The following is a 23554-nucleotide window of genomic DNA, read 5'->3' on the forward strand; positions in this document are numbered from 1 at the left end:
ATACCTGTTTTCAAGATGTCAGACTACTATTTCTCAAGACAATACACGCGTTGTTAACGACTACACCTACGACAATGTATGTCACTGGTACGAGACCTTCTTTTAGAGATGCATCACATCTATAACAGTTACTACCAGGAAAAACTGCAAAGGAAATAGCGTTTTGCACAAGCCTGGATACTTCCTTCACACGTAATAACGAAGGATGAGTCTGGTACCGAAGCAGGTAAAGATGTAACATAAATCACTAAAAGCAATATGTGTCCCCCAAGACCAACTTTGTATAAATAGTAACAAATCATATTTACCCGTGATATTTTCTTATTTGTAATCATTAAGTGAAAATAAGATTTGTAATATTATCATAAATATTCTGATTTCAATTTATTTCTTACAGAACAGGCAACCGAAGTTGAGAATGCACGGATAGGCATAAAACGCTGATGGAATCCTCATGATCTTAGATGTCTCGTTCTCGGTTCTAAACAATTGAACTGAACACACACACTGCCAACTAAACAGGATGAAAAAAAAAAAAAAACTTAGTTCATGACAAAAGGATTACGCAATCTGTTGGATAATGAGGTTTTCGTCACCATACGTAAATTTGCTGCGTTCATTTTCATAAGAATAAGTACACACCCACACGTACCATTTGGCTTTAAAAACATTATTTACTTTTATACTAGCTCTCTCTCAATAATTAGTTAATAATCTTTAAAATGATATCATGATAAGGTCAGAATATCTACAACAGCTGATACAAAACACACAGGAATTAAAATGCAATACTTTTGTGAAACCCTTCAAAACTTGTATTAGGATTTAAAAAAAAAAAAAAAATACTAGCACAAATACTGATATAAACAAGTCTGTAAAGTAACCATGGTAACAGGGTTACTATGGTTACTTTACAAATTAGCCATAATAACAGCTAGACCATGGTAAAGTAACTATGGTCTAGCTGTTATTATCACTAATTTTAATGATGTCGAATTTCGTCTGCCACTATAGTAACTATTGTTCGCCACTATATTAACTTATAAAGATAAAATGTATATAAAACATTACCTTTATTTGTCCAACTTTTCTGTAGAATAGCTTATTTCCCACTGACATAACGAAAGTTTCGAAGTGCACTGCATACTGACAACGCTCAGCAAAATTACTCATAACCAGTCATTTCTGTGTACCCTAGTGTCGTTCCACACGCACATAATGGTGACTTATTTTGCGAACACCTGCTCCCCTATGGTTTCTCCGAGAGTATCGCACAACGAAGTGTTTGTCAATTTTGCACGTGCCGTACTGGAACAATAGCATGCATCACGTGGCGCGCAAGGCAAGAGTCCATTACGAGAAACGTAGAATCAGACGTCAGAAGTACTTCAAGTTTTTGCAATGCGTTCCCGACAACTTCTGCTAGTGGGCAATCGTCTGCCCGATTCTCCGCAAGCTACGCTACAATGAACACAGCGAACGTGACTACCTACAGAAAGGTGAGGAGTGCAGATACTGTTAGTTGTGGTTGATTAAATGATGTTCAGAGTATCATAATTAGGGACAGAACTGTTGAAATGAAACTTGTGGAACGATGACCCATTTCCTTCACAATGCAGCAAAGACCTCGACAGTGAGTTTCCGTGAGGGCATGACTGAGTGAAAACATAAAAATAGAGAGGATGGAGTGTTTGTGTGTCACGATACACACGTTTTTCCTATCAAAACATTGAATTACCATATTGCATAGTCGGTTGGGTTTTTGTTTAACTTTCCCCTCTCCACAAGGGATTTCGAAGAGAATTATAAAGTCAACTTTTTGGATTCTCCTTAATAGTTTCTCCCTCTTCAAATTCCTTTTCAAAGCACGCTCTCTTGAAGAGAAAGAATTAGTGTCAAGGTAAAGTAGATTCTCGATAAAGAACTTCAAGTTGGTAAACCAACGAGGGTGATGAGAATTTAGATAACAGTACATTCTCATTATTATAACATTTCACGTCTCCATGGTTATTTGATCACCATAGAAACGTTTCTTATGAGATGTTATTTTTAGCCACTTGTTGGCCGAGGTTGTCCGATTATTTTTTGTGTATTATACAGGCAGTCCCCAGGTTACGAACGAAATACGTTCCTGAGAACGTCTTTAAGTCGGATTTGTATGTAACTCGGACCCCAGCCCATATTCGGTAATAATAATAATAATAATAATAACATAATATAATGGTTCATATGTGGCAATAATAATACACTGTAATAAAAATAATAACACCCCTGTGCTGTAATAATAAGTTACAGAAACTATTGTGTTCTTTCTTTTAATTCAAAGTTGAAACAAGCAGAACATAAAAACAAACTCATACAAAAAAGTTTAGATAGGAGACAGGAGAAATTTTAAAAAAGAATATTAAAGGTTGCATGAATGTCTGGCTTACTGGAAGGGGCATTTCTGAGGCAAGAAGGTAGGCTAACATTAATCGGAAGATGATGATGGAGATAGTGCTAGAGAGGATGGTGCTGGAGAATCAGAATTTGATTCTGTTTCACAAGCAGAATTTTAAAGGGGGTTTTCTATTCCGAACAATAACGTTTAACAGCAGGAATAAAACAGTTCAAGAACCAATCTTCAAACATGGCAAGTGTGACCCAGGCCCTTAAATTTGACTTCCAAATAACAGGAAGAGCTGTTTTAATAATGAGGTGATGTGCGGGTTTGTTTATATGCGAGAAAGAAACTAGCTCCCGAATTATTAATTTAATTATTTAATTACTAATTATCCTTATGGATAGCCTTCGGAGCCCGTTCGTAAGTACGGAAGGCCGTAAGTCGGATCGTCCGTAACCCGGGAACCGCCTGTATATATGATACTATACATGGCTACGATCAACGTAAGCGACTGAAAAGAGTCATCTGCTGAATATCGGCAATAGGAACTAATGAAGAAGACATCTCGTTCGATGAAAACACAGTAGTTGCAGATGGTTGGATGAATCGCGTATATTTTCTGGTTGTTTGTCTGTTTCGCTTGGGTACTGAAGATCATTTGAATAAAAACAAATACTGTTTCGAGACCAGATCAGGTTTGTTGAAGAAACCTGAAAAGGTTCCTCTCGTCCTTGACACCAGTGTAATATAAATAATGGTCACGTGTTATTTGTAGGGACATCAATGCAGCAGACAGTTTCCCTGATGTTAAGTCACTTTTATGCTAGTCCCATTGTTAGCATAATAGTTGTTATGAGGCCAGCATTATATTTATTAACTGCGTATGTTCTTCTAGCTGGTTTGTGGGATAAAAAAAAAATAATTTCCGGATGGAAAAATCCTAGTATCTTCGTATGAGACTGGCTAACTCACCTTCAGATTAAGAAACCTTATAAAGGTTATTCACGTCTTACCTTGGATTCGAACCTGGGTCTTTCCAAATAAATGGGCTCTTCGATACTAACTGAGCTACAAAGACTTCGTTGGTCTGTAATACATTAGTATTAGTATCATCGGTGGACCCGAGTTAGATATTTCGGGAACCCTCTCTAGAGAGCCAACATGAATCTGAAGTCGCTTCAGGCCTCCGATAACATTCATCTTCCGCCTATTGGAGAGAGCAGATACTCTAAACTCGGCAATTACGCAGTCGATTAACACTATCATACATTGTCTATAACTTCGGAATGCTACTAATGTTCCATCTTTCTCCATACAAAATACTATAGAAATTGATGTAAGCTTTATCATCTTAGAGAAACTTCCATGAAAAACAAATAAATAAGGACAAAATTAATTTCTATTTTGGGGAAATTTAAGTGACACAATTTCAGAAATTTAATCGTAGTGTAATCATCAAATTGAATCACTGCTCGATGTAGTATTTTGATTGTTTTCTTAATCTGCCATTATATTATTAATTCAAATTTCTTACATTTATATTTAACAAATAAAAATAATGATTTTATCGATATGAACTGTTCACCGAGATCAAATTCTTAGACATTTCTCATTATTATACTATCGTAAAATGATTTTATATCTTGTAGTTAATCTTATTACAATACAAATAAACGTTATATACAAAACTTTTTACAATTCACGCTAATGAAATACTTTTAAACTTACCTTACTCCACCTAAATAAAAACACGTTATGACTTTACCCAAAAAATGCACTAACTTGTGACAGTTGACATTTATGTCTTTAGGGGTGAAGCAAGATGCTTTTCATATTCCCCGCTATCTGTCGCGGTTACAATGAGAGTAGAATTTATAAGCAGTTTGCTCGCCCTGGATGGGCATGGAGATTATGCATCGCTACAGGAAGTTAGAATGACTTTTGGTCTTTTATATTTGAATATAACCGTTGCCTCGTATGCTGCAGCCTGCTGAACCAAATCGATGGGGTATATAGACATCTCTAGGAAGAACTTAGATGCCAAAGATTGTAGGAAGGAGAAAATATAAGGAATATTTGTATCTCTATGAAATTGATTGTTTCTAACATACCACGGGGCGTTCAAATCATTCTCAAGCACTTGTTCTGTACTCGTTGTGTTTTGATAATGTTAGTATTAGAGGTATGGCGCCAGTCTGAAGAGGCGTAGGTGATGATAGGACGAATCGTCATCTGGTATAGCTGCAATTTGATTCTGTTACTTAGCTTGATATTTCTATTAATTAGCGGATAGATCTGAGCGATGGCTTTAGATGCCTGTGCGCATGTAGACTTGATGTGTTGGTTGAAAGTTAGCTTTTTTGTCGAGAATTACACCCAGGTAATTTGTTTCTGTCTGCCAGGGAATTTTAGTATTGAATAGTAATACATCTCCTGCAGGAGATATTGGCCTTTTTGAGAAGAGAACCGCTGAGCTTTTTTGGGGGTTGACTTCAATCTCCATTTGGATAACCAACCCTCCAGCTTTAGAAGGTTTCCTTGCAGCTTTCTGGTAATGAATTGGGGTCGGAGAGATCTGGTTAGTATTGTTGTATCGTCCGCATACAGGGCCAAGATGGAAAACATCGGATTGTGCGGGATGTCTGACATGTATACAGAAAACAGCAATGGAGCCAGTAGGGATCCCTGCGGCACTCCAGCCAAGATATGGCGCTGGGATGAGATAGAACCATTGATTTTGACTTGTATTGATCTATTCTGAAGATATGATCGGATTAGATGAACAATTTTTAGTGAGATAAGTTTGTGTAGCAGTCCGAAATGCCATATTTTGTCAAATGCTTTGGATAGGTCTAGAAAAACAGCTCCTGTGCACTGACGCCAGTTAAAGCTGGTGGTGATGTATTCCGCAATTCTATGGATTTGTAAGGTAGTACTATGGTGCTGCCGAATGCCGAACTGCTCTTTAGGAATGATGTCTAATTCGTTCACAGAGGCTTGAAGTCGAGATGGTATTAATGATTATAGTCAAGTGCACTACAGCTTTACGGGGCAGTAATTTGATCACCCTATTTGGGATACCGTCTGGTCTAGGAACTTTATTGTTCTTTACTTTTTTAATAATATCATATATTTCAACAGGTGATGTGGGTGCAATATGGTTAGCACTGGTATCTGGGAGTTTTAATACGTGTCTGACCTGTCTGTGGATTTTATATCAGTTATTGAAATCTAAGTTGTCATATGAAGGTTTGCACTGCTCCTCTAGATTCTTTACTATGGCTTCTGCCTTGTCTACATCTGTGTGAACTAGGCCCTGGTGAGGGAGGATCTGTTTTTATTTTTAATCTAACTTGGGTCCATCGCAATTTTTTCTAATAATTATGCTATTTAAATAACCATATGATGTACTTTAATTCTTAATTTTATATTTAATATCATTAAAATAATGATGAAAATAATTCTTCTTTTATATTAGATTTATTTAAATAATGTTTTTTTTTTATATTTATCAATTCTAAATCTTCAAGACAAAAGTTTTACAAATAAGTCAGTATTGCATCATATAGTTTACAAGTTTGAAATTGGCATATGAAAATAACTACCTTACGTACCTTGTCACTGTTTTATATATATACTAGAGGGTCCGTTCCCCCCCCCTCCCCGTGTTCTGGACTGGTTCTCCTTGAATTCTGATGACTCGACACTCAGGGGCTGAATGTCAAGTCTTCAAAAGGGGGATTTCCCCCCCCCCCCCGAGTTCCTGACTGGTAGGCGCCGGTTCTTGAATTCTGATGACTTGAATTTTGAAGACTCGAAAGGGGTTCACCCCCCCCCCCTCTCTCTCTCTGGCGCCTACGGCGCCCAATTCCCCCCCGAGTTCCGGACTGGTAGGCCGTTCTCCTTGAATTCTGAAGATGCGACACTCAGGGTAGCCCCTGAGTTTCAAAACGTTTCAAATAACTTAACAAAAAAACGTTACATAAAAAGGCTTATCATTTTATATTATATATATATATATATATATATATATATATATATATATATATATATAGTATTCACCACATTGGTCATTCTGTGATATTTATTACTTGAATTTAAGAGCCAGTAAGAGCGGATGAAGTTATTAACATTATAAACAACCCTTTTAATTATGTACATCCCATTGTAGACAGGTTAAATGTTTATTTATTTATATTTATATTTTTAACTGCTACTAGAAATTAGATCCGACGAAGATGAATATTCTTGAATGATAGATGATGCTTCGGTTTCCCAATGGGTGGAGAAAATATTTCATTGTTGAAATGCTACTTGACCTACCAGAGTGTTCCTTACCATTTGTCAACCCAGACAACAACAAATGGAAAGCGACTGAAATATTTATTATCTTGAAGACTGGACCAGGAGACACAGTGTGGTCACATAATAGATATTTCGGTTATCAAGGCAATGTCGTCGTCTGGCAAAACGGGCTTATAAATGAAATGACTTTTTATTTATTTTTTTTTTTTTACCATGTAAAAACGGCAATGTTTATTAGTTTCATTTATGGAATGAATAAGAAAAGCAAATAGATTTTAAATATTTATTTTATTTTTGAAATATTAAATGAAACTAGAAAAAAAGAAAAACAGAATATTGAATATTGATTTTCTTTTTTTTAGATATCAAATAGAAGAGGGGGAAAAAGCAGACAGAAAACATACTACAATATTGAAATTACATTACATAATATGAGTTTTTTTTTTCTCATTTTAGCTATCAAATTTTGATTTAACATTGACTATACTAGCTAAATCTTCAATTTTTCGTTACTTTTTTTTGAAGCAAGTATTTGTGCCATTCGGTTTACTGACCTCGTGATTCTTGTGTCATTTTTTACTCTTCATTAATTTTCACATTCAATCCGCAAACCGGCAACAATTATATCCTCTTGGTACCAGTTAAAAATTGACTCGAGATAATCATAGTTAAAACAAACAACGTTTTTCCTCCTTCAAATATCACGAATGTCGTGCGTTAAAACATCTAAAAACGTTTCTGAACTTCGTTTAGCCAGTTAGTCTTAAAATGAAAACTGTTAGCACCATCCATCCGTAACACGACATACTTAAAAGACGGACTTGAAAGGTGTGGCAGCTTATTGGGATAAAACTGAGTTCCACTTTTTAGAAGATTATGGAGATAAAAATTAATCTCTCCGTTAATTCTTTTAACAAAGTTCACGATTTGAAAATAAACGGAATTAGCCTCTGGTAGGCTTATCAGAATTCTGTTTAGAGAAGGCTAAGAAATACCCTAATTGGTAACGTTATTAATACTGTGAGGGACTCCTCTGACGGTGCAAAAATGTGTCACTGTATCGAATAAAGAGCAATAAAAATCCGAAAAGATAGAAACCACTTGAATGCATGCGCTGATATTTACTTAAAAATTAAAAAAATATTAACTAATTAAACTTTCAATAATTAAAATATTATAATAATTTACTTAAAATAATTAAAATATTATAATAATTTACTTAAAATAATTAAAATATTATAATAATTTACTTAAAATAATTAAAATATTATAATAATTTACTTAAAATAATTAAAATATTATAATAATTTACTTAAAATAATTAAAATATTATAATAATTTACTTAAATAAAAGAGATTTGGCATTTTAAAGCAAATCAAATTAATTGACATTTTTAATTCATGGAACATATCGCCTAATTTACACAATTCTAATCTACCCTTTTGTTCATCTTACTACTAATTATTCTTTTTTTCATACAAAGTAAACTATTGGAAGAACTTCAATATCAACAACAACAAAAAAAAACTGCGTCTTTTTTCTTGAAATATACAATTATAAAGTTTTTCATCATGATAATATATTATTTGAGAGTATTTATGAAATATCCCAAATTCCTTAAAATATAATAAAAACAGAATTTTTGAAATAAAACTTCGAATAAACTAGTTTTTTTTTCTTTAATATTTTCTCATTTTAATACATATTACTATATTTTAAAAAAATATATATAAAAAAGAAGGAAAAGACATTTTTTTTTTCCCCTTCTACAATTGTATCATTGGAAAAATGCAATCACTTCTTGTTTTTCACACTGGTCATATGATTTCCATGCGACGTCTGATCGAGACTTCCTGGAGTGATTTGTGGTCTTCTAATGATGAAAAAAGTTTCTCAACTTCTGGAATAAGAGTTTGCTTGTCCATCCATTGCGACGGAGGTTTCGGGAGTAGCATAGGTGAAGGTGATGTACAGAACTTAGCTCCTGCATATTTTGTATCAAATGATGTAATTTCTATTGTTGTAAAACGTTGAAAAAACGTATATTTTTTTCTCCTTAAATTCATTCATAAAAAAAAACAACAACACTTGAACGCTGTTTGCTGTGAATGGATGTAACTTCCTGACTACTTTCCTTTGGCGAAATAATAATAATAATAAAATATCTCCCTTTATTGTAAAACTGAATGTCTGATGGAAATTCAGATTCGCAAGCAACCCAATGCAATTATGTATTTTTCAAGTTGAACAAGTACAAAAGGTGAAAACTTAAAGCTCTAACTAAACAAATACAAAAGAAAAGGCAATAATGATTCTTAAGTCTTTCATTGAAAAACTACTTTTAGATTGCTTATCACATATAAAATTAAAACTATTAATCCCTTAATCCGTATTACATACTTAAAACTTAATCCTCTGCCTGAAGCAACAGATAGACTATTATAGTACATACCTATTTAAGAAAAACAAAATCGCGCAATGAAAACGTTTATCATATGGACATGAGGTCACGTGTTATCTTGTTCATTCAGAGCGCCATCAAAGGTTTGTTCTATGGCGATGACTTAAAACTCCAAATGGAAAGCGAAACAAGTTTTTGATATGTTATCTGATATCTAAATTACGATGGCGATAACTTTCATTTATAATATCACTTCTCAAATGAAATTCGGTTCTTAATCAGTAATGATATAGTTAACAAAAATATTTTAGATGTGTTTACATGCAGTTTAACTATTTGCTGATTTATTTATTAATTATACTTTTCGAAAAAGAAAGAAAAATAAACTAATTATAAAGAAATTTTTTTGCTTTTTTTTCCAGCAAAATCTCCCAAAATTTTATCAAATTTAAAAAACTTCTTGTTTCGGGCCCGGAATTAATTAATTCAGTCCAGTTGACTTAAATAAAGCCAATCTGGTTATTAGCTACAACTAATACAAACGAATTCTCTATTAGCTATAATTGCTAGTTTGCTGGTCGGATCCCTCTGTGGGATCCTACTTCAGATGCTTCAAAAAAAGTTTTCGATGTTCGGACTCTACAGCAGGTATGTTAAAATACAATAAATAAATAAATAATGAAAATAATTAAATAAAAATTATAAAAAAAATCACTCACACACGGTTTTGTTGTGCTTACATTTCTTAGGTGAACATATCCATGAAAATGAAAAACAAAGTTAATAGCACAATATTTCTTCAATGTAATAACAGAAAATATATCGAAATAAAATAGAATTTAAAAAATATAGATGCAATTACACCTTGCGTGTTCTAATCGTTATAAAGTATACAAAATTATGATACCCCCCCCCCCCCCCACACACACACAGTGGTTAACGGAAGTGTTGGCCATTCGAGTTCCAGGGAGATACGAAGCAAAAAATTGTTATAAATTCTATGGACTAATTTGTTTCAATTACTCTAATTGTATTTCACATTTTTGCATTCTACGAAAAGAAAAAAAAATCAAATTACAAAGTACTAACTTATGGTTCCTATATTCTGCGTCAAAGAACTACCTATTATGTTTCTGGAAGATTTTTTTTAAACTTAGTTTTACAATTTCTAATACCAAAAACTAATCTAAAGAAGTTTTTTTTTAGATTCAAAATTAACATTGTTAGTGAACGAATCCATTTTTAAGTAAAATTGGTACAACTATGTATGGTTAATTGTACCTGATGTGGAAACATTTATATAATGTATGTATTTAAATGCATACATTTAATATACGACTATATATATATATATATATATATATATATATATATATATATATATATATATATATATATATATAGAGAGAGAGAGAGAGAGAGAGAGAGAGAGAGAGAGAGAGAGTTTCTTTTTCTCTGACACCACTGCATGTCCAAATATTAATAATTAATATTAATTTCTATTAGTAATTACAAAGGAGCAAAAAAAAAAATTATACATGTATATTCCTATTCTATTTGCAGTCTGGAAACAGCGTATTTTCTCACCAGAGTACAAAAATATCATCTACAAGCTGAAGCTCAATAAATACCGTACTAAAAAGTTTCTTTTCTAGCTGTTCTATAAAATAGTTCCCTAATGCAGCAGAAGTAAGTTTCCGCTAAGATGTGGCTACAATTTGTTTGTATAACTTGTTTAGCCAAGTGAGGAAAAAAAAAAAAATCGACACTGACTATAAATTTATATAATTTGACATATGCAGTGAAATATTGTATGAATTATACAAGTGGTATGCTGATCAATTAGATTATTTCAACTGCATTTCATTACATGAGTGTTAAGCAAACTACGATCTTCAATTTTATCCTTGAAATTGATGCTATTTTTAAATGCATGATCTAGAGTGGCCAGTAAAATATTCAAGTCTCCGTTCGCTCTCAGAAAGTGAGTTACTATAATTTAAAATGAATTCAGTTCCGTATACCACCGTATCAAGTTCACCAAACGTGTTTCAAACAACATCCTGTCTTTTTTTTTTTTTTTAGATACTTTAACAACTCACAACCTCAAAAGGCAACAACTGCCTTGTTTTAACCCCTCCACTAAGGTTGACTTACCTCGCTTTTCTCTGTCGGTTTTTTATTAAGTGACTTTTTTCTTATTAACTGTGATAAGAACAAGGTAGTTGTCGATGTAGAAAACACTTTGTTTTTTATTCACGTGGGGCATATACGAGCGCACACATACAGACACATCCACTCTCGTGCACAAAGTATACATTTTTGTTTGTTAAAAATTTATAATAATGAGGATCAAAAACACCAAGTATTTAGCAAAATCGGTAATTACATTTAATGGACTGTTTCCTCCATAGCAAATAAGCTAAGGACGAACTATGAAGACTAGTAAATGTGTTCTTATAAATATGTTCTTGGGTTCATATAAAAGATTCTAAAATTCTGTAAGCAAATTCTGAAGGAAATGAATTTAGCCTATCGTACATCAGTATTAGTATCGTGAGTGCACTAACAGTTAGATTTTCAAGCCACTTGAGGTCTCCAGTAAGCATAGCGGTGGTCTTCAACTAGATGAAGAGATTCTTTTCTTACTTAAATACATTCCAAAAACAGCCATGCCTACTACGGAATTCAACCCACAGTCTGTTAGTTGGAGAATAAAATATTTCATTTTTCTACCAGATTTTAAAAATGCGTATAATGAGCACCTTTCTTATTTCTTAGCGATCACTTTCGTTTGTTTCTTAATTCTTATCTTAGTAAGAATACTCTGAGAGATCAGTCACTTTTTAATAATTTTAGAAACGCAACGTGTGATTTTTTTCCAGCGCCCATTTTGTGATGAAATAGAGGAATATTTTTAGAGGAATTGCACTACATTTTGAAATCTATAGATATCATAGCCTGACTAGTCTGAGTACTGAAGAATCTCAAAGAACAGTTTAACATATCAACACTAATAATAGCGACACTATTATTATTTAAAAGGATACATAACGGCGATACCTGCAACCATGAATGCAAATATCCAATTAAAAAGTTATTTGACTTTAAATATTAAATATTATTTCAAGTGTGTGTGTGTGTGTGTGTGTGTGTGTAACCAGAATGCAAGCAATAAATTTAATTTGTTCTCCGATGTTTATAGTAAATGTTCATTCAATGAATACAAATATTAATTTTCATACGAACGTTAACAAGAGCACACATAGGAAATGAAGGAATTATAAAAATTTACAAACCAAGCAGAACAACAACAACAAAAGGGAATTTTCTCTCAAACTTGAAAGATCCTTGGAAAGATTCAAAGACTGAGAAGAAAGGCAAGGAATGTGGAATAAGCTCAACTCTTTCCAGGATATCTTTCGTGTAACGGGCAAACGTAATTCAAGGGTAACTCATGGCGACGAAGACAAACCTCGTCATAATGAAAACGAGGGGGAAAACGGAACTAAAATTATGTTTATTAAATGTTTTACCTTGTATTTAGGTAATACAATTAAAATCAATCAATAGCACAGATTAATAAATTGAAATTTTCCCTCGGAGATCTACAAACCTTTGAACAGTAGATGAGGAAAATAAATATAAGCGATGTGATTCTATGAAGAGTAAAGATAGAGAAAACATAATTAGCAAAACTTGATAAACAGGAGGAGAAAATCAATAACTTTAGTCCATATCAACTGTTAAGCGTTATGAAATAGATGTTACCTTTCTGATACCAAATACATACCCAATAGATATCGAATGGATATTGTATCTATTTCCAAGGGTAAAGGGAAGTAACCAGGACAAGATGCTGTTCTTGAAACGTGTATAAAGGTGTTATTGGTGCGCATATGGCAGCACATGTGTGGCGCCTAAGATAATGACCCACCTAATATACTGCGATTGTCGTATTGAACTCAAAGAAGAGAATCGATTTTAAGGCAAAGTGTGTATGAAAGTTATGTGTGTAAATTGTTTCAATGTGGATTCACGTTCCTCGATAAATCTTTGAATCTAGGAGGTATGCTTCATTCTCGGCTCACATCCCTCGATGAGCCTTTGACTCTTGAATATTTATAGTAGTATTGCAGCTCATGGTATTAAATTTAGCGGAAACGATTTACAACCGAATATTCGTACAGCCTTGCACATAAAATAATACCAAAAAACACTTGAAGGAACGTTAATGCACAAGTTATAAATTGAAAACGATCGCAAAGCAATAAAATATAAACTACGTAAATATAAATATGAATTAAAATAATTAAATTTTATAATACTTATTTACTTATATATAATGCAAATTATATTTTTATATACAATATAATTATTCACGTGTAATTGTATATTAAAATGATAATTATGTAAGAAAGCAAACTGAAAATATCGTAACGTCAAGCAGAAGGCAAGGTTTCCTGTTTTTAAATTCAATGTTAAATCAAAAGTTACAATTATTATGCTTATAATAATAATAATAATTCACAAGTTCTGTACCCATGACTGAGAAACTTCGAGGGCTAGTTGTAATGAAATTGCTTGTTAATCTTGTTAGGAAAGGAGACTTTAAAAAGAATAAAAAGTATTCGGAATCATCAACTAATTCATAATCAATTACAAATGGCTATGAATTAATCCTTTTTTTAATTAATTCATATAGCATGTCGCTTATTGTATGTAATTTTTACTTATGCTCTGTTATTTCCACCCTTATTTTTTTATTTATTATTATTATTTTTTTTTTTTTTACAGAGAACGAGAGTTGTCAAGTACGAAAATACGCATATACAGAAAAATAATACAGAAAAGCATGCTTATAGTGATAATAATTCACAGAACTTGTGAATTATTATTATTATTCACAGAACTTGTGAATTATTATAAGCATAATATAATAAGCATATATCAGAATGTGGTTCTCTTACTTTATATTTTATGATTTGAAGGTTATTAAATAAAATAACATAAATACAAAAAATATTAACTTACCGAATAAATTTCACACATATCTTAAAAACGAGACATTTTATATATAAAAAATATTCGACTAAATTACATTCACGTTTTGTCATTAACATTTTTTATTAATACATCCCAATTGTTTTTAAAGCACAAATCAAAAGGAATGGAACTGTTTTGTTTTCTTTTACACTTTCATTATAGGAAAATACACTCACTTTTGGTTTTTACACTTATCACAATCCACTGTTCACAATAATACGAAGCCTAACGGTCTCTTTGGAGTAACTGGTGGCCTTCTAATGAAAAAAGCTTCGAAATCTCTGGTTTAGGAGTCTGTATTTCGATCCATTGCGACGGTGGTTTTGGAAGTAGCACTGGAGAAGGTGACGTACAAAACTTAGCACCTGCATATCTTTTACCCAATGGCGTAACTTCTTTTGTTGTACAAGCTTCAGAAAACTTACTTTTTTTCTTCTTTAAATGCATGTATAAAACACTTAGACGTTGTTTGCTGCGAGCGGTATACGACTTTCTGATGATCTCTTGGTGCTTTACTTTGGCAATATAAACAAAGAAACACGACCCATTGTTTTTACCCGAATGCCTCATGGGAATTAAGGTTCACAAGCAACACAATGTCCACCAATGAAAACTGAAAAGCCGTCACAATTACAAAAAAAAGGCAGTAATCCTTAATCATCTCCCTATTGAAAGTCACATGTAGACTACTTATCACATACATAAAATTAAAACTATTAATCCTTTAATCCGTATTATATACTTAAAACTCAATATCTAATCCCATGTCTATTAACAGACAGACTGGTACAGTGGCTACCTTAGCACTAAATAGATCCAAATTGTGCAATGACAACCTTTATCATATCGACATGAGCTCATGTGTTTACCTTATTCATTCAAAACGCCAACCGTGGTTTGCTCTATCGCGATTTTTGATAAAAACTCGCAAGGAAAGCAAAACAAGTTTTTTTATCCATAATACGGTATCTATTTTGCGATGATAATTTTCACATATAATATCATTTCTAAAATGAAAAGAGTTCTAAATAAATAATAAAAAAATCATCTATTTTACATGTTTATATTCAATTTTAATTATTTATTGATTTTCAATATCTTATAGATCTCACTTTAATTATTTTCTTACATCTTATATATCTCACTTTAATTAAGATAAAATAAACTTGTAGTTTTGCTTACTTAATCAGCTAATGTAATTAATTCATTAGAGACAGCTGATTACAAATAAATTCTGTATTAGCTACAATTTGCTAGCCTGGTTGACAGAGTGGTTAGTGTATCAACAGGGTTGCCTGTTCGAATGACGCTGTGGGCGAGGATGTGTGGGATTATCTTTAGGGGGGGGGACGAATTTCATGAAAATAAAAATACCGAAAATGTACAGGGTGTTCGGGATAAATTTGACAGTTTCGTAAGGAAAAAGAAAATCTTCTTTGTATCTATTAAATTTAATGAATTGACAAAAAAACATTACAGGCAGAGTTAATTACAATACTATCAACAAGATTTACTCAAAATAACCACCATTAGCATCGATCACAGCTTCAATTCTGCTTCGGAACCTCGAACAAGCTGATGCTACAGTCTCCCTGGGAAGGGCCGCAAAAACTGTTTTAATTTTATCCATTAACTGGGCTTTTGTATTACTGGAAGTGCGATTGGTGTCTTTTTCAACTGCGCCCCATACAAAATAATCCATGGGGTTAAGGTCTGGAGAGTTTGGAGGCCAAACATTTGGACTGGTGAAGTCGTAGAAATTTTCACACAACCATTTTTGACTTTTCCCAGAGGTGTGGCAAGGGGCCGAATCCTGCTGCCATACATACGGCCTACCATTGGCTACCCTTGTTATCCAGGGCTTGACTACAGTTAGCAACTCCACGAACAAAGCCCGAATTCCAATGCCAGGGTTCTTCAACACCTGTTCCTGCAGATTTGCGAGGAATTCTGCTGTACAAACGCAATCAGATCGTCTGCTAGGGATCTTTCTTCTTGCTACATCCTCGTAGTCACCATTGCAAGTCTCTAGTTCATGCCTGATTGTTTTTACTGTATTCAGGGAGCATTGGGCAGCAGTCGTAATATCCTTATTTTGATGGCGGGCACGAATCATCATGATACAAGTTATTCTCTTCCATGATTCAGGTGGGTTCCAGCTATCCATCCTTTCTGACATCTTGTATATGAATGAAGAAGGGTCCAAACTTTTAAATGAAGAGAAGTGTGTGTTAATACATGTAACTTACGGAAAAATATAGTTAATTATAAATATGTCAAATTTATCCCGAACACCCTGTATATAATTAATTTTAAAAAAATCCTTAGCCCATCCATGGTACGAATGTACTATAAGGTTTAAAAAAAATGGTGAGTAAGAGCCACATAAAAAAAAAAATTAACTAAACTGTATGCCTAATATATACGTGTTGATATAATGCTATTCGAAATCTGGGTACTATAACCGACTGGGAATAGTTGTAAAGTACATAAAATTAAGGTGGTTTTCTACTCAAACATCTTACGGCGTATGCACACACACCCACACCCACACACACACACCCACACACACATAACGGAAGCAATTCGTGTTCCTGGGAGAGTGTGTAACATAAAAGTGTTTCATTAATTTTTTTTCAATACTGTATTTGCATGTCTCATTATGAACTTTGTCTAACTATTTTTGCATTTTAAGAAAGAAAACAAACCTGGGCTACAAGTAAAACAATAACAGAAAATGTACAAACTCCCTTGTATTTCTACATAAAAAAACTATTATGTTTCTTGAAATTTTTATAACTTAATTTAAAAATTTCACAAGCAAAATATAATTTAAGAACATCCTTTCTTGAGCCGAATGTTAAGAATATTAGTCGACGAACCTATTTCTAAATAAAATTGGTACAATTATTAAATATAATTATTTGGTATGTTTAACTGCGAATATTATTTGTACGTATTGTGGAAACGCATTTATAAATATATCTATTAATAGTTTGCAAATAAATATAAATAAAAGAAGTTATCTCGTTAAATTAGCCAACGGCAATTAAATCATCTTCCTAAACCACATGTCCATATCTGAAATGCCTCAAAATATGGACCTGAGGGGCCACAGTATACACTGAATTCCCTTCCAATTTTTCTGCTACACCATTGCGTATTCATAAATTGATGAGTTTAAAATATATAATTTATATTGCATTATAAATAACGCAGTGCACAGTAGTAATACAGATTATATAGAACACCATACATCGTTTATTATTGACTAATTATTATGATTACAAAATTTACTGCTGAAATGTAAAATAATGTTAATTTGTGAGGAAAAAAAACTATTAATAATTATAATAAAAAAAATTGGGGGTTCTTTTACAAGAACTTGAGCTATTGAAGTACTGAAATATTTGAACTATTGTATAACTATTGTACAAATATTGTTTTGAAGTGGAGGCTACCTATACTTCTCTATACAGTCTTGATCTCTTAAGAGAAGATTAAGGCTGTCTGGGTATTTATTTACCGTTCGCTGGAGCACTAAATTACGCTAAAATATTGTTTAGTTTTACTATTTGGACAGACACTAATACAAATTAGTCTTTTCTGCTAATATTCAATGTACAAAATTATTTCTAATATATAATAATTATCTCTAACGCATGTAATAATATAGATTTGCTTATGTGCATTTATTTTACAAAAAAAATCATAATTAACATATGAAACTCATATTTAAGTTTTGCCCATATAGTAACTCAGCTGAACTTGTGCCTTAAGAAGTTTGGAGTGCATCTAATAACACATGAATTTTGGATGGATCGTATCGATTTCTTAGATTTTAATTGTAGCATTCTAGAGCACACACGACTGGGTAATCTAAATATTATGATATATATGCAGTACTCAGTAGTGAATTTTATAACAAAATCTGAAAACGTAAAAAAATCATTAATAAGTAAATTGTGACCTGCTAAAAAGCGCCTTCTATCTTTGAATTAATTAATTAATTTCAGGGACAACTTTCTGGAGGAAAAAACGACTGCATTTTGAGCTGTAGGAATTATAATTATCAAACCTACAGATGATCAAAGAGAACCATGTTTTCTTTCTTTTTGGCTGACCGTAGTTTGATTTATCTAATTTAAGTCAAGACATGTTGACATATTTTAATAAATGTCTTAAATTTTATTAAAAGTCCATTCTGTAATTTCATTACAGAATCCCTAATATTCTCAGAATCTACAAGAAAATTGTACTATTTATTGTATGCTATTTATTTATTTTATATTTACTAATTGTATGCTATTTAGAAGTGAACTTAAGGAGTTAAGTAATCAATTACTAAATGGATTTGATGACTGAAAAAAAAAATGTATATGCTAGAATTAACGGCGCTTTAAAACTTTAAAGAATATTTCACTTCCGTACTAGTTCCAAAAGTCTGTCCGAATTCAGACAGAATTGCGAACAAACAAACAAAAAAGAACATATAAAAATATGCGAAAATTCAGGAAAATGCCCATCACAACTGAAATTCAAGAAGTCAAACATGACGTCATCAGTAAAATTCAACCCTGTTGTAAGTCCAACATATCATTTGTCGGTCATTAAGGTTACATAAATTTGATACATAATATCTTTTTTGTACAGGAAAATGAGAATCTCTAACATCCTCAGAATCTACAAGAAAATTGTAAAATATTATTAAATATTAAATATATAAAGTATTAAAAATTATAAAAATGCAAAATATTTTTTTTTTAATTTTTTTTTTCATGCGCATAGCCTTAATTTAGTAGGCCCCGTCACGAGAACGCTGCCTGTCGTTACTTTTTTTTTTTTTTTTTTAATATTTTATAATCGCTCTACACCTTTGCAGCCACACCAACAAAGATTCTCTAAACCGAGTATGATAGTAAATAAAATCTCAGTCAAAAGTTTATCAGACACAAGATGGTGATCACGTGGACGATGCTAGGAGATCATTAAAAAGAAATTATAATGAAATTCATGCAGCACTGGTTGATAACTCAGCATGTGAAGAACAACATGCCGGACTGGTTGGCCGAGTGGTTAGCGTACCCTCTCTCCAACCAACAGGCTGCAAATTCGAATCCAGACGTAGGCATTGTGGGAGTGAATGTGATCGTCTGTTGTGAGACCACCAGAGGCCTGAAGTGTCTTGAAAAAGTTCCATGTTTGGTGTTTAGAGGCAGGGCTTCACATACTATGTTAAAAAAAAAATGAAAATACCAATTATATATAAAATTGATGAAAACTGAAAAAATATATCCCTAGTCTGCCTACGGTACAAAATGTACTATAGGTTTGCAAATATCCTTTTGTGGGTGGGAACAACATAAAAAAAATAGTAGGTTCATGAAGTAAAAGTTTGATAAAAATGTGAACAGCATAGAAATGGCATTAACGATAGTAATTTGGGAAGATATTCTGAAAACCATTCATTGAGTAAATAAAGGCATCACGAACCTGAAACTGCGTTGCAATTATGAAATTATATAATACTATCACTGGATTATTTGGCTGACATTCGAAACAAAGACAAATTTGATGATTTTGAGAAAAAAATGAAAAGGAACGTGTTGCAGAATGTACAAGTTCATCGCAATATTTGCTTCAGATCATGTCATTGAACCAAAGATAAATCCCTCTAAACTTAATTTCACCAGTTGCAATAAATAACTCAAAATTTATTTTGAGTTATTTATTTTAAAATAAAAATACTTAATTCTTTTTAATAAATAAATTTGTCTTCTAAGATATCGATTTAATTAAAAAAATATTTATTTAATGTATCTTATTATAATATTTAAATTATTAATACACCTTTTTAGATTATTTTTAAATAATATATTTAAGATCAAAATTGTTTTTAAAATCAAAATCAAAATTTAAAAACAAATCATTTGTTTTTAAATTGTTTAAAATTTGTTTTTAAATAGCTTTAGCGAAAATAGGAAAAAGAAAACTAGAGAAAGTTACTGAAAAGTGAAAAAAAAAAAAAAAAATAGAGAAATTCCATAAAAGAAAAATACTGGCAATTGTAATGCCCACTTGACACAGTTAATTTGACTGAGTGACATATTTTAAACTAAATAAAGAAAACAACTTTCTGAATAATTTTGCCAGTTGCGTTTATTAACTTACGTTCCACTGAGGAAGATAGTGCTGCGTTCTTACCCAAACAGGTCATCGTTTCCTGCCCTTCCTTTCTGCTGTTCCGCTTTAATGAAATTCCTACTTTTGTACATTGGCTCTTTCTCTCTTTCCTGATTGCCTCCAAGTAGTCGATGACTCCATGATGATTTTTCAGTCTGCTGGACCTGAACGCCAAGACAATATTTGTAATCTCAAAGTCTACGTACGGTTAATCTTCAATAGGAAATGTTTTCGTTTGAACTGTAAAGATATATTTCAAAAAAAAATAAAATAAATAAAAATAAATAAATAAAAATGCATGGCAATCGTATCACATTACATAGAAAAGTCTGATTTTATTTATTTATTTATGTAATTTGATAGATAGCTAAAAGTGCCTTCGTTTCAGTGGCGGCTCGTGGCTTGAAATCGTAGGGGTACTGTAACTTTAGAAATATACATACACACTGTAAGTACAGCGTATACGTGTTTGGATAAAATATCAAAATTATGGTAAAAATTAAAAAAAAATTAAACATGAAAAATTATTGTTTATTATCGATAAAATTATACAGTTTGGAATAGTTCAAAATTACTTTAAAATAAAATATATTCTTCTTGTTTTTTTTCATGAAAAAATATTGTTTATTATCGATAAATTTATACAGTTTAGTATAATTCAAAATATTTAAAAATAAAATCCATTCCTTTAATTGTAATTAAAGGAATGGATTTACAATTTTTAAACATTACAATTAAATCCTTTAATTGTAATGTCCAAATATTCAAATAGACGGAATAAACAAGATAAGCACTACGAACACTCTACTACTGGTGCAAACTGTATATAAACAACAGTGGAACTGAGCGAAGGACAGTGCCTCATTACGCTAATAGCTTGTATCTCACTATGACGTGCATATGCTTGCGCGCGTAGCAATATGACACTGTGGTAAACATAGTGCCGCTAGCGTCCTTCGCCCTCCTAAGTGCTACAAGATAGATTTTTATTATTTTTTATACAAAATAAAAGAATTGTATAGGATTGTTGATGATAAAATTAAATATTACAAGCAAACATTAATAAATATATTTATATATCGAGAAAAATTGGGGGTGCTGCAGTTCCGTAGTGCCTATGCACGAGCCACCCCTGCTTCGCTTGAACGAGTTAATACCTCTTGTTTTTTCTTCTGTTTTTCTTTTTTTTTTTTTTCCATTAAGAATATTTTAGAAAAATAGAAAAATTTTCACTGGCATTATATTTCCGGGGAAAAAAAGCCTCTGTATAAGTTTCTTCCCCCCCCCCCCTCTTTCTCCTTTCATTATGTAATTGCAAACTCATATCATTTAGAGTTCATTTATTAAAACGACAAGCAGTTTTTCCTATTACAGCTAATTAAAGAATTTGCTACTCATTACGGATTCAATAAAGAAATGAATTCTGCTTAAAACGCAGTCTAATGATACGGCAAAACGGTTTAAAAGTATATTAACCTAAAAAAAAAAAAAAAAGTAAATTACATCTCATCGAAGATTAAGTAATTACTTTTCCAAAGTAGCTAAATAAATTGTATTATTCAGCAAGTATTAGATAAGGTTCAATAAATTCTCTTCTTTGGGGGGGGGGGATTGAAAAAAAAAGTAAAAGAAAACACGGTTCCAATTAATTAAGTCTATGATTTATTTTCTGGAAATTCTTGTCTTTTGTGTGTGTGTGTGTGTGTGTGTGTGTGTGTGTGTGTGTGGATGAGATTAAGTCCCCGGTAAGAAATATTTTTCGGTCCTGTCGATCCCTGGTAATTTGTATCTGCTTCCTCCCTCTGACCCCCCCCCCCCCAGACGGGATTTGAACTCAGGTCTTCTCAACCAAAGGACATCGTCTATGCCCAGAGTTATGGAGACTTAGGAAGAGAGGACCACTACACATTTAAATGCTACTTCAACGCAAAAATAAATAAATAAATACAAATATATAAATAAATAAAATATCATAAAATTTACTTGTTCAAATAAGAACGGAAATCTTACTGTCCTACACAGTAGGGTTCGAATTATTATCATCATCATCAGACCTTAAAAACTCATCGCAGGAGGTCTCACTATCACCCACTCACCCCCCCCCCACACACACACACACTGTTCATCGCATCGTGCCTTAAATATATTCACCGTCTCCACACTCACCACACTCTCGAGCAATAATGCATTCGAGTCACTCACCCTCTCCATGCAATATTCAAATAGACGGAATAAACAAGATAAGCACAATGATAAATAAATGCAATGCAATACAATATTTCGCGCATTGTCCCAACAATCAACAACCATCAAGGCGAGACAGTTTACATCTGATATAAACGTGTGGTTCTATTGCTTACTTATACTTTTTTTTTTTTAAAAAAAAGTATTTTCCCTTGTCACCTATAGAATATCACACAGAGTAAAGTAATAATCGCATCAAGGTTTCGAAATATGTTTTCTCTATTTTCTTAGGATTTATTATATATATATATATATATATATATATATATATATATATATATATATATATATGATCACAATATAAAGGTAATCACAATAAAAAATCGAATTTCTATTGCTTAATAGAAAAAAAAAAAGTACTCGTCTTAGAAGTTTTATTACAAAATGGCTGTTGACTTCCCTGTTTCACTCGTCAACTAATTCTATCTACTCCTTGAGAAACTTACTGTAAACTGCATTGGGATTTCAAGTTCATCATTACTAAACCTCTGATGTTGTAAAGAGTTTTATTGAAATTGGGCTTTATTTAATTGCCACAAGTCTACCTTAGTTTATCAATCACAACATTACATATTTTTGAAATGCCTTTAGAATAACTTTACTGTACCCGATAACCTTACAGAAGGTCATAATACTAAATTCTCCAGTTCATCCAATAAGAGAAACTCGATTATGTGTAATGGAGATAATTTTATTTCTGACCAATAAGTCTTCCCTTAGGGTATGGGATGAAGACCACATCAACCCATCTCAATTATCTTAGTTTAGATTTTATCAAATTCATTTAGATGAATTCTGAAAATTCTAGAATAAGGTGGAAATAGCGATTTTCCTAAACTTGGGCAAAATGTGTGTTTCAGGGTCGAAAGGCGTAAATGTCTGTGAATGTCTTTAAGTGTTGGGTGAATTTCATCGCCTGTCAAATGAAACCACCATCTTGTTTACTGGCTTTCTGAAGAACCTTGAAAAACTCCCAGGTTTGGTCTTAATA

General features: G+C 32.3%; 1 protein-coding gene across 2 annotated transcripts in view; it reads right to left on the bottom strand.

Moving 5' to 3' along the window:
• The window catches only part of LOC150106615 (metabotropic glutamate receptor-like), a 280429-nt gene extending 265533 nt beyond the window's left edge, over positions 1-14896 (bottom strand). The window contains exon 1 of one of the 2 annotated variants that reach the window (XM_090392577.1): positions 14313-14896. The gene's annotated coding sequence lies outside the window, so the exon portion shown is untranslated. Of the gene's footprint in view, positions 1-1071; positions 1395-14312 lie in introns of those variants that run through there. The other variant, XM_090392576.1, reaches the window with a different exon arrangement.
• Between the last annotated feature and the right edge of the window lie 8658 nt (positions 14897-23554).

This window comes from Typopeltis vanoorti, chromosome 5 (genome assembly GCF_054136105.1).
Source record: "Typopeltis vanoorti isolate ZY-2024b chromosome 5, IOZ_Tvanoo_1.0, whole genome shotgun sequence".
NCBI classification, from domain to species: domain Eukaryota; kingdom Metazoa; phylum Arthropoda; class Arachnida; order Uropygi; family Thelyphonidae; genus Typopeltis; species Typopeltis vanoorti.